Source organism: Ictidomys tridecemlineatus, chromosome 6 (genome assembly GCF_052094955.1).
Source record: "Ictidomys tridecemlineatus isolate mIctTri1 chromosome 6, mIctTri1.hap1, whole genome shotgun sequence".
In the NCBI taxonomy this organism is placed as follows: Eukaryota; Metazoa; Chordata; class Mammalia; order Rodentia; family Sciuridae; genus Ictidomys; species Ictidomys tridecemlineatus.
This window is the reverse complement of record NC_135482.1, coordinates 40,499,544-40,513,032: the sequence shown is the minus strand read 5'-3', so window position 1 is coordinate 40,513,032 and position 13,489 is coordinate 40,499,544. Positions and strand designations below refer to the sequence as shown.

Sequence of the window (13,489 nt, the reverse complement as noted above, 5' to 3'; positions counted from 1 at the left end):
AAGCAGATGCTGATCCATAATGTGGGGGTGGGATGTAGGGAAGAATGAAGGAACTTTGGATTGTGCAGAGGGGAGTGAGGGGAGAGGATGGGTTGTGGGGATGGGAAGATCAGTGAAATGAGACGGACATTATTACCCTATGTACATGTATGATCACACTACTGGTGTAACTCTATACCATGCACAGTCAGAAGAATAAGAAATTGTGCTCCATTTGTGTACAATGGATCAAAATGCATTCTACTGTCATGTATAACTAATTAAAATAAATTTAAAAATAAAAAGGAAAAAAAGAGAATAACAAAAAGTAACATGCATGAAAATCTGGAGTTTAAACAGTCAGCTCCTCAGAAGTGTGTCACTCTCTAGTTTGTAGGAGGAAAGGAGAGGAAGATATCTGAAATCACCCATAATAACCAGGTATTTGGCCGTAACGTGTCAAAAACTCAGTCAGATTTTCTGAAATTATTTATGATTATAGATTGTTCAGCAACAATTTCATTTACCTCAGCCTTTGCTGACACTTTTCAGATGTTTGCCTTTTGAGAACTCCCCCAGCATTTCCTCCATTCCCCATTAAATGTATCTTCTCTGGTGTCCTTTCCTTCTTTCCAGAAGTCTGGAATTTTTTGTAGAAGCCTCATAGGAATGTGATCCATAGCTTTTTTTCTACCTTTCAAATGCCTGGGACCTGGGAGTTGCAAGGTCAAGGCCATGCAGAACATAAAAGCCAAGACCGGAATCAGAGGGCCCTGAATCCTGGAGACTCATCTAGTCCCCTAGTAGGTTTGAACCTCTTTGCACACCCTGGAAAGAATGGAAATGTTTTCTAATCTATTAAATACTTTTCTTCTACAAATATAAGAGGAAATGATTGTTAGTCTTTTTACATTATGACCTACCTCTCTGTAAGAAGAATTTGAAAAAAATAAAATAAAAAAATGACCTTCAGAGAGCAAGGTGTCATAATGGAGGGAGTGCAGACTGAAGTTAGGTAGAAACAGGTTTGAATCCACTTTTACTCAACGATCAGCTCTGTGACTGCCAGCCAGTTATCTCATCTCTCCTACTCTTGTATTCCTCGGCCATAAAAGGGGGCTACTGATACTGCCATTTGGGGATTAGGAATGTTATGTGGATTAGGAATCATCTACGAGAAACAATAGCACAAGGACTGGTACAAAACTACTATAGTTCAAACACTTGGAAACCAGTGTATGCTTCCAACAGACTAGATGAACCTAAAATACTTTTCGGCACAGAAATTTCCTGTAATTGTATACACTGTCTGTGAATCAACTTATGAATCAAGAACAATGTATTTAAAGTCATCTTATTCTAGCTTAAAAATAAATTCTAATAAACTGCCTCAAAAAGGGGGAACAATCAAGCTTTCCATTAAGACAATTTCAGTAACCACAAAAGCATACAGAGCTAGACAAAGGAAGATGGGACTATTCTTTCCACGAGTGTGTGACTCATTTTCAACTCAAAGACACTGCACAGGAAACAAACGCTCACTTACCACGAGGCTGCTCAGGCCTGCAGGAATGCAGACGACACCCCACTCATTTTTTGCACATTCAGGCAAAATGTTCTATCCTTCCTCACTGGACTTTGTCCCATTTTTGCAGGTGTAACTTTTATAAGTAAGCCTGAAAAGGAAAAAAATAATGTGTCGTTTGGGAGTGCATTCAAAGCCCATTAAGAGGACACATTCACTTGGATTTCTCTTTAACCTTCAGGCCACAGGACAGCCTCCCAATTGTGCAAGAGAAGCAAGGGCACAAAGCCAAAAACATCAGAAAATGAATATGATACTTCAAAAAAATGTCTGAAAAGGACAGGTGTGCTTTTCAAGAAGCCTTTTCCCTTGGTGGCTTTAGCTTTTGTGTGCAACCCGGATGTAGCTGATAAACCAAGGCTCCCTGACTTTGCAGACTGATAGACATAATTTTCATCCCATATACGGGAAGATAATGCACCCAATGGAACGGACAGTTGTCCCTGTGTTATCAAGCAGCCATGTTCTCTTATTTCACTAGCAAATGTGCAGACAAACACACATTGTTGCAAATGCAAGGAAATAACTAGCTTTATTTGAAACATAAGCCTTCTCATTCTTTAGAGCAGTATTCAGGCAATGGGGATACCAGGCACCAAGATTACCTTTTCTCTCCAGCCTCCAGAACACTATGATAGCTAATATGTTTCGGTGTTTGAGCAATTCTGATCCCAGCCGGGCAGTTACTGGGAAGGAATTGTCATTATAATAGTCGTCCCATAAAAATTAGATCACTTCATAAAATAGAAATATTCAAAATGGAAACCCTTATTTTGGCTCTCAATTTTTCCTCTTTCCTATGTCTTATGCAAAATAAAAGGCCAATAGGTATTTATCAAATGAAGAACTACCAAGAGGAAGGACCGTCTTCTGTGGAATTTTGATGCCTTTCTACCTTAACACTACCTGGTTTTCATTTCTCACACCTCATTTCTTTGAGATGAGAAAGTTTAAACAGAAAGTCATGATAAGTCACCAATATCCTAAAGGAAAGAACAGATTCAGGAACCAAACTGTACCCTTTGCTTGTCCCTTCATGTAATTTATTTCTACTTTCAGTTGGAAAAAAAAAAAACCCTCTTCCAGATATTTCCTCCCATGGAATATTTGTATGCTGATATCCTCTTTAGTCATCACTGAGCTAAGCTGCAATCTTTTAATCATTTCTCAGAAGTCGTTTTCTCCCATCTGCTTAATCATTTCATTTGTTTCCGATGCCACTCACCGTGCCTACACCCCTTATAGTTTTGGAACCTACAGCACAACCTTTCAAGGAACCAGAGGAAGGCCCCACAGCACTGAGCCCTTGGTAATAGCACGAGTCCTCACATGTAAGTCTGTATGCCCTTGGATTCTTTAACTACCTCTCACCTTATAGTCAAGCTGCAATCTTTCCATCTTTCAGAGTTCCAGAGATGGCATTGTATCACAGAATAAAGCGCACAAACTTTTGATGCCAAGCACACCTGTGTACAAACCCTGGCTTCCCTGTTTACCACCTATGTAACCAAGGCAGCTAATCAGCTTATCTAAATCTCAGTTTCTTTGGTAAAATAGTTTGGGGAAAAGAGTAGCTAAATCATAGGATTCTTATGAGAATTAAAGTAGTTAATGTACATAAACAGCCTGTATACCAATATATACCCTGTATATGTTACACCTAGTACCAGATATAAACAGCATTCCCTCCAATCCAACATTAAAAGAGTTAAACCAATTTCTTTCTCTCTTACCCCACTGCATTTAATTTACCCAAAATGTTTGTTCAACTTTAAAAAAAATTTTTTTTTTTCTAAATTCATCCATTTCTTTCCCCTGATCTGAGTCACAATTGGATCAGCTACCACCTGCCCTGAACCATGTCATTTCCTACTAGGACCATTGCAATAGTCTCCTGACTCATTCCCCTGCTTTCATTCTTGCCTCTTATAATTCATTCTCCATACTGTAGTGATGTCATCTTTTAAAACATGAATTGGCCCCATTCACTGCCTCGCATAAAACCCAGCATAAATTTACTACACTTGGAAAAAAAATGCCAAAAATTTTACCATGAGCTGTAGGTCTTTTTCTGTGATCTGTCTCTGTCAGTCACTCAGGTTGTCCCCCCTCACTCTTCCATCACTTATTCTGCTTTTAGCCAGATAGAACTGTTTGTCTCTAGAGCTCACTTAGCTTATCTAGTCCCAGGAACTTCGCCCTTGCCATTACTCTGAGTTTGCAGGTTTTTTTCCTCAACATTTCAAGTTGCTGGTTTCTTCTCATCATTTCAGTTCAAGACCAGGTGTCGACTCCTCCAAGAAGCCTCCCATGATCACCAGGTCTCGTCTTGTCTCTCCTTCATACCTACCCCAACATGGTCAGTTTGTATTACATTACTTTCTTCTTTTCTTTATGACACTTATAGTTATTATAAATTACCAGATTTATTTGTTTGCTTCTAGGATGTCTATCTCCCCCAATAGAATGTCAGCCCCAGGAAAGAAGGACCTGGCATGAAGCAGGCACTCAATAAATATTTGACAAATGAGTAAATTGGTATGTTAAAGACCATCCTGAAGATCTGAACTCTGTCATCCTTCCCATAAACATGAGATCACCAAACAAGATATATAAATCTTAAAATGTTCCTGCTAAAATTTAATATCTTAGCCCTAAATTTTACATAGGCAGAAAACATTGGAGCATTCTAAAGTGGTTTCAGAATAGAGTGCAATTTAATCCCAGTTTTGCTATTTCCTACCCAACTGTGTGACCTTGGAAAAGTCAGTTAACATATTAAAACTGGCTTCCTCCTCTAAAAAGATAAGGATGATAAGGATAATACACACACAGAAGAGGGTTTTGTGAGGATTAAGTGAGCTAAGCCTTTCGCCCAGTTCCTGGAACATTGCGGACAGTCAATAAGTAGTGGTTATTATTATTATGGTTATTGTTATTACAGCAATTAATTCTGGCACCATACTTTACAAAGAACATTGACAAACTGGGATGCATCCAGAAGAGGACAAACAATCTAGTGAAGGGTCTGGAAACCACAACTTGTGAGGAACAATTGAAAGAGCTGAGGATGTTTACCTTGGAGAAGACAAATTTTAAGAGAAACATGATAGCTTAAAAAAAAAAACCAATGAAAAGAACTGCCTATGGGAGAGGAATCCGATTTATTTGAATTAGATTTATTCAAAGTTGTTCGAGAACATGCAATTAGAGCCCAAGAGTGAGGGTTAAATCTTAAACTCTTCATGATCCCCAAACCAAACGGTCCATAATCAAAAATAATATTGAATTTCTACCTGTAAAAGTGAAAAATGAAGTTGTGGTTATACAAATTTTGATTAAGGAAAATATATAGTATATGAAATCATTTCCAATTACCCGAATGCAGACTTGTTGTCAATATGATAATTGTATTTCTGTCGGTGGCAAAAGAAGGACGACTATGAGACACAGGCGTATTTTCTGTGATGAGAAATAAACAACATAAGCCACAAACACATAAATGAAATGTGCTACCCTACCAGCTAGTAGGTTTCCTGTCACTCCAAATGTTAAGGCAGAGGCCAAACAACCTCTTAGAAGAAATGGCACCTGAGAAGTGATGCATCAGGGAAAGCAGGAAGTAGAGTAAACCCTGAAAAGACCTGAAAGCTTTATGATCGTAGGAAACGCATGGCTGATTGTGGTAATGCAAAATAGTCCTTCTTTTGGTAGTAAAGTAGACATTAATCCCCTCAATATCTTCATTTTTCTCTCAGTTAAAATATTTGCTCCTTAAAGACCCAGAGGGCTGCCTCTGTGGGTAATGAAGGCATGTGCCATCAGGTAATGGAGTGTCTGCCCACTATTTTTCTTCTGCCCCCGCAAGGCCTGTCAGCCTCTCTAAACCTCATTTTCTGCATTCCTCCCTGCAAAAGAAGAACTTGCATGCCTTCTAGCTCTAAAAGCCTATTACTCACGTAGATTATTATTATTATTTTTTTTTGATAAATGTAAGTTTGGTCAGGAATTAGAAGCCACCTGAACTTTGTACATAAGGAATTTCCAAGAACACTAACAAGGAAATAACTTTAGGAGAATGTTGGTCCAAATCAGGGAGTGTCCGTTTTCTATGCCAAGTTCAAAGATTAATAAATGATTCCTTTTGTATTTGGATGACTGAGAAACTTAGAACTGGAAGAAACAGGCATCCACAGTGGTATTTTCCAGTAAAGCCTCTGTTTATACACAAGATGTCATTCAGTAATCAGCCATGTTGCTTTCTTTTTTTTTCTTTTTTTTTTTATTGGTTGTTCACAACATTACAAAGCTCTTGACATATCATATTTCATACATTAGATTGAAGTGGGTTATGAACTACCCAGCCATGTTGCTTTCTTATCCTTTGATGGTGAAGATGCTCTCCTTTGTGGTGGTTAAAATACCAAGCAGAGTTTTCAGACAATTTTCATCTTTGAAAGACCAGTAGAAGGAATGTTGCCATTTTCAAGCACCGAGAACATTATCCGATCCTCTCTGGAGGTCAACCTACTTCTCATTTTATTCCTCAGATGATTTACAGCAGTGGCCAAAACATGCATTTCTTTCCCACTGACTGACAGGGTGTGATAACTCAACGAGGCAACAGGGATACACCAAGTCACAAGAGCACAGCACTCAAGACTTCATGAAAGACACAGGGATACAGAAGACTGGAGAACTGCCTCATTCTCTTCAAATCCTTGGTTATAATCCACACAGACCATATTGTGGGAACAGAACAAAGCAAGCCTTGCTGTGCCATGCTCCTCCCGTGAGCATGCTCTGTGCCCTACACTTCCGATGAAGGAACCATTGTAACTTGACAATGGTTAAGAGGCCCCCACTCTCATATCAAGAATTGTCCCAGAGTCCCCAACACAATGACCTCAAGCCCAGTTGTCTACCACTTAAATGGAAGATAACTTTTGCTTTCAGAGTTTAGAATTTTTTATTGTTAATATTTTTATACATGAGGAGAAACTCATGATGTGGAGTTTCACTAGTGATATATACATATATACCTAAGAAATAACCACAAGAAAGGGATCCTAATTAGAATAAGTTATACTCCTTGTATATGTGTGTAAAAATACACCCCACTGTCATAGATTTATCTAAAAAGAACAGATAAAAAATTTTACAAGGTGAAATGCCCATTTGCAAAATTAACCATTAAAAAAGGAACAGTTCATATCATTTAGTGCATTCATAATACTAGGCAATCATCACTTATGCCTCGTTTCAAAACATTTTCATCATTCCAAAATAAAATATTGTGCCCATTAAGCAGTTACTCCTAACTCTCCCTGCTCCCCAGTTCCTGGCAACTAATAATGTATACCTAGATAAATCTATTCTGGATACTTCATGTAAATGGAATCATATATGACTTTTTGGTTTTGGGAGATAGTCTCTCTTTTTATTTAATGTATATAGTGTTTCATTTATTGATCTTTCTGATGAAGTATATTTTTATTTGTTCTTTTTAGATATACATAACAGTAGAATGTATTTTGACATATTTTACATACATGGAATATAACTTATTCTAATTAGTATCCCATTCTTGTGGTTGAACATGATGTAGAGTTACACTGGCCACATTTTCATATGTGAACCTAGGAAAGTTATGTCCAATTCATTCTACTATCTTTCCTATTCCATCCCTCTCCTTCCCTTTATTCCCTTTTGTCTAATACAATGAATTTTTATTCTCCCCCCACACACCTTATTATATATTATCCGCATACCAGAGAAAACATTCTGCCTTAGGTTTTTTTCGAACGGCTTATTTCACTTAGCATGATAGGCTCCAGATCCATCCATTTACCAGTAAATGCCATAATTTCATTCTTCTTTATGGTTGAGTAATACTCCATTGTGTGTGTGTGTGTGTGTGTGTGTGTGTGTGTGTGTATCCTATTTTCTTTATCTATTCTTCTGTTGATGGGTATCTATATTGGTTCCATAGCTTGGCTATTGTGAATTGGGCTGCTATAAATATTGATGTGGTTGCATCACTGTAGTATACTGATTTTAAGTCCTTGGGTATAAACTGAGGAGTGGGATAACTGGGACAAATAGTGGTTCCATTCCAAGTTTTCTGAGGAATCTCTATACTGCTTTCCGTAGTGGTTGTACCAATTTGCAGTTCCACCAACAATGTATGAGTGTACCTTTTTTTCCCACATCCTAGCCAACATTTATTGTTGCTTATGTTGTTGATAATTGCCATTCTGACTGGAGGGAGATGGGATCTCAGTGTGTTTTTAATTTGTATTTCTCTAATTCTAGAGATGTTGAACATTTTTTTCACATACTTATTGACTGATTGTATTTCTTCTTCTGTGAAGTATTTATTCAGTTCTTTTGCCCATTTATTAATTGGGTTATTTGGATTTTTTTATGTTAAATTTTTTTTGAGTTCTTCATATATCCTGGAGATTAATGCTCTATCTTAGGTGCAGGTGGCAAAAATTTTCCTCCAATTCTGTAGGCTCTCTCTTCATATGCTTGATTATTTTCTTTGCTGTGAAGAAGCTTTTTAGTTTGCTACCATCCCATTTATTGATTCTTTATTTTACTTCTTGCACTTTAGGAGCCTTGTTGAGGAAGTTGGTTCCTAAGCTGATATGATGAAGAACTGGGCCCACTTTTTCTTCTAGTAGGCAGATGGTCTCTTGTCCAATGCCTAGGTCATTGATGCACTTTGAGTTTTGCTCAGGGTGAGAGATAGGGGTCTGATTTCATTTTGTTATATATGAATTTCCAGTTTTCCCAGCACCACTTGTTGAAGAGGCTGTCTTTTCTCCAAAATAGTTTATGGAGCCTTTGTCTAGTATGAGATAACTGTAATTATGTGGGTTTCTCTCTGTGTCTTCTATTCTGTTCCATTGATCTTCCAGTCTGTTTTTGTTACTATAGCTCCTATTAATGACGTTACTATAGTTCCAATATGACATTCTTCATAGAAATAGAAGAGGCAGGCATGAAATTCATTTGGAAAAAATAAGAGGCCCAGAATAGTCAAAACAATCCTTAGCGAGAAAAGTGAAGCAGGAGGCATCACAATACTAGACCTTTTAATAGGAATTTATTGGAATTTTAATAGGAACTGCATTAAATCTGTATAGTGCTTTTCATAGTATGGTCATTTTGACAATATAAATTCTGCCTATCCAAGAACATGGGAGATCTTTCCGTCTTTGTCTTCTGCAATTTTTTTCTTTAGTGTTCTATTATTTTCTTGTAGAGGTCTTTCACCTCTATTGTTAGATTGATTCCCAAAGGTTTCTTTTCTTTTTTTTCTTTTTTGAGGCTATTGTGTATATGGGATAGTTTTCCTAATTTCTGTTAATTCATCATTGATGTATAGGAATGCAATTGATTTATGGGTGTTAATTTTATGTCCTGCTACTTTGCTGAATTTGTTTAAAAGTTCTAGATGTTTTCTAATAGAGTTTTTTGGGTCTTCTTAATATAGAATCATGTTGTCAGCAAATAGGGATAGTTAGTCTTTTAACCATTCCTAAGTACATACTTTAGGAAGAAGTCACATTTATATAAAGAAATTATACAAACATCATCATATTCATTTGCCTAAATAAATATTTAAGAGCTGGCATTTGTAAAAAATTTAAAGTGCTTTTAGAAAAAAAAAACCTATTAGCTACCTTTGTACTTAAAAGACCCATATTTAGGATAAGGGTGATAGAGAAAGGGAATTGACAGTCAAACAGGAGAGCCCACGAGCCTTCTCTCTCTCTCTCTCTCTCTCTCTCTCTCTCTCTCTCTCTCTCTCTCTCTCTCTCTCTCTCTCTTCCTCAATCAGAAGTGTGGCATTTAAGGGAAGCTTGGAACTTGAAGGTTCTGCTTTGCTCATATCAAGGGGTGGTACTAGTATTGGTTAGGATCCATGATTGCAGGATCCAAATTTCAACTGAATTATCTGAACCCTAAAATGTGGAAATATATTTTGGGGATGCAGGGCTCATGACATGTAGTGGTAGGACAGAGCCCATGCAAAAGAAGAGTTTAGGGACATCCCCTTTCCATCTTGATTTATATCTCAGTCCATTAAGGCTTCTCTATCAAAATTCCTCAGACTAGTTTGCTCATGAAAAATTTCCCACAGTTCCGGAGGATGGGAAGTCCAAGATCAAGGAACTGGCAGAGTGCCTGGTGAAGACATCTCTCTGTAACTTCACATGGTGAAAGGGACTAGCAATTTTTCCGATGTCTCTTTTATAAGTGCCTAATTCCATTTATGATGCCTTTTGATCACCTCATCACTACCCCAAATTCTCATCTCCAAACATTAATGCCTTGGGGTTTAGGATTGCAATGCAAAAGTTTGGAGGGTGACATAAACATTTAATCATGGAAGATCCTACTATGCATTATTGATTGATTCTCTGATCTCTGTTCACATGGAGGGCAAAAGATGGCCACCTCACTGTTCTCAATTTTATATACGTGTCCTAAAGAGGCAGTATCACATGAAGCTAAGAATATGGGCTCCAGAGTCAGAGGTGACTCTAAATACTAACTCTGCCAGCTACTGGCTGTGTGACATTGGGCAAATTATTTCACCTCTGGGGCCTCAGTTTCCTCATCAATAATAGCATTTATAAAGTTCTAAAATTAATTTGAGAAAACACATAAAGATCAATGTTCATCACATAAATCTTCAATAAATATTAATTCTTTCACGTTACTGTTATTGTTATTAAAGAGGCTAGTCCAAACTGATGAGTCTCCGTTCCAAATACAGATTTCTAGGAAAGAGATTCTGATTGAGCCAACTTGGGTCAGGTGCTTGCCTGAAGTGAAGAGTCATATCTGAGAAAGATAGCTAGCAGGGACACAGGAGTGGGGAGATGATCTTCAATAGAGCCCAAGAGAAGAGATGCCCTGAATCAGAGAGAAGGGGTACAAGGTAAAAATCAAGGCCCCTGCTCAGCCTGAAGACAGCAGCCTTTGGGCCAGGGTCTCAGAAAGAGAAACATGTTACAGATTTTGACCCTAGCTCAAGGACTCTCTTGACTGATCTTTGGAACTTGTGCTTACTGCTAATTTATTTCAGCTGGTATTGATTGGCTCATCTCCTGTGTTTTGAAATCATTGTTTACTTTTTTAAAATTACTTGTTTATTCTTTTATTCTCTCTGACTTTAAAGTTTATCTTAATTGTTTTTAGCCCACGGTTCACTTGCTGCCTTTATTTTCTGGCGTATTTGGGAGGATTTATCTTGGGGGGATTTATTTATTTATTGGGAGTCATTAATTTAACCTACTCTCTCATATCAGTTTATCTTTAACTGTTCTATCTTATTTCATTATTTTATTGCTATTTTTAAGCCTTTTAACATCTACAATTTTTGGTTTTCTGAAATACTGCCAATGAAAATGTGATGTAGGGGTTCATCTGGGAAGAGGTCTTTTTTCCTTGGAACATGTTGATAGATACTCATTTCCACTTTACGCATCCTATAGAGGCCCCCAGTCCCAGATGCTCATCTATGCAAATCTCACCGGAACTCAGCATAATTCCCCTTTAAAGTTTCCTCTGCTAAGAGTTTTATATTCAATTAGAAAAACAGAAACTATACTTTGTTTCCTCTCTCCCTGGATAAAGTACCTGAACAAACTGAGTAGGCAGTGAACTCTATTCCCCTGGAGAACAAAGCTCACAGCTTTGCCTGAGTATTGGTGAAAAAGGATATGCCATTCCAGATGAACAAGGCCTCGTCGTCACCAGAGAGCTGCAGGACTCAGTCCCAGAACCTCTTCTCTGTCCACATTCAGTCCTTGTTGATCTCTTAGATACCATCCACATGCTGAAAACCTCCAAATCTGTATTTTCAGAACCCAGCCTCTCTCCTGAATTCCATGAAACTAACTTCCCACTTGATATCTCAACTTTAATATCCAATTGGCATCTCAAATTTAGCACGTTCAAAATAAAACTGCTGATTCCCTCTCTCATCTCTACCTCCTATAGAATCAGCTCACCCCGAAGTCTTCCATCTCAAACAGTATTATCACCATTCTTCTAGTTATATAGGCAAAAACCTAGAAGTTATCTTTTATTATTCCTTCCCTTCCTTTTTTTTTTTATTAGTGCCTTCCTCTTACAGCCTGTCTCCAAGCAATTAGCAAGTCTTGATGGTTCTACTTCAAGATTCCACCGCCTTTTACCTGGCAGTATACTGCAGTAGCACACTAAGTGGTTATAAGAAAAGCGAAAGTGTTCCTATTTTCTCACTCAACAGTCAACACTTCGGTGTGCCCAGATATATGTATGTAGATTTCACTGCACACCAAGTAAGCAGTCTGCGGCAGATTCTCTAGCAGGCACCTGTGTATCCCAATTCAATCTGAACCTGTCTACCTGGAAATACCATCAAGTTGAGGGCTTGGTCCCACAGGACTTCCTCCAATTCAGAGGCAAATTATAAGTAATAAGCTCACAAATACAACTGAATGATCGGCAATAAATCAGTTCCTACCATCTTCTCCTTGGGTTTAATTAATTTGCTAAGGACAACTCACAGAACTCAGGGAACATGTATGTCTACTGCTTTGTTATAAAGGATATCACAATTGGTACAGGTGGATGCCACATGAAGAGATAGACAGGGGGTGGCATAAATGGTGGTGTGGAGCTTCCATGTCCTCTCTGGATGCACAATCCTCCAGGAACTTCTACATATTTAGTTATCTGGAAGTTCTCTGAAACCAGACCTTTTTGGTCTTTATGGAAGCTTTATTATATAGACATGATTGACAATCAGTGATTGACTTAGCCTTCAGTCCCTCTTCCTGCCCCACAAATTTGGGGGTAAGGAAGTAAAAGGTTCCAATCTTCTAATCATGCCTTGGTCTTTCTTGTGACCAGCACCCATCCAAAGCTACCTCCAAACTGCCACTCACCAGCCAACTCATTAGCACTCAAAAAGACAGTTACCACTCTGGAGATTCCAAGGATTTTAGGAGTTCCATTCCAGGAAATGGGGACAAAGACCAAAACACTATGTTTCACAATAACATACATGCTTACTGGTCTTCTTCCTTCCATCCCCTCTTTCTAGAATCTACTCAAATTATAGCTGGAGTAATCCTTTAGAAGTACTTTTTAGACCATATCATGTTCCTAATAACCCTCTAAAGATTCCCCATCTTATGGAAACTAAAATCCAAACTGTAGATTGTGGGCTACAGGGTCATGCATGAGCTCCGCCAGCTCTTTACTCTCAAGCTACCTATCTACCCCAGTCCCTCCCACTTCCCCCTGGTTTAGTCCACTTCATTCTAATGCTTCCTTGCTACTCCTCCAACAGCAATCATGCTCCCTCTAGAAAGCTCTTGTATTTGTTCTTCTTTCCTCCCGAAATTCTCCTCTACTATTCATGTGATTTAATCCCTCCTGTTCTTATTTTGTGCTCAAATGTCACTTTATCATTTCATATGAAATCATACCCACCCCTTCATCCTACTTTAGTTTTTCTTCATAGTACTCATCACCACCGGCCACAGTTGTTTTTGTATGTGTCTTCCCCAACTAAAATGCAAGTTCCATTAGAAGAAAATATATTTTAAAATCCGTTCCCTGCTGTATCCCTATTATTTAGAAAAGCGCCTGGCATTAGAAGATGCTCAATAATTGTTCGAAGACTTCTTTAATGATTAAAGAAATGACTTTAACTATCCTAATATAATTCAAGCAACATTTCAAATATGTCCATGGAGCAGGCGGGAATTTAAAAAAAAGGGAAAAGGGAGGCACCCGCTGACTTCCTGTTTAGTCCTACTGTATGCTAGACACTGTGCTAGATGTCTCTTGTAGATTGTTTCTTTCTATTCTGAATTTTGTCAGCTACAGGACAATATTGACTAAGCTCTA

General features: G+C 38.1%; 1 long non-coding RNA gene across 1 annotated transcript in view; it reads right to left on the bottom strand.

The window, feature by feature from the left end:
• Window positions 1-13,489, bottom strand: part of LOC120888267 (uncharacterized) — a 107,839-nt gene that overhangs the window by 60,607 nt on the left and 33,743 nt on the right. Inside the window, exon 2 of the long non-coding RNA XR_013440443.1 lies at window positions 1,526-1,655. This is a non-coding gene — a long non-coding RNA (uncharacterized LOC120888267). The remainder of the gene's footprint in view (window positions 1-1,525; window positions 1,656-13,489) is intronic.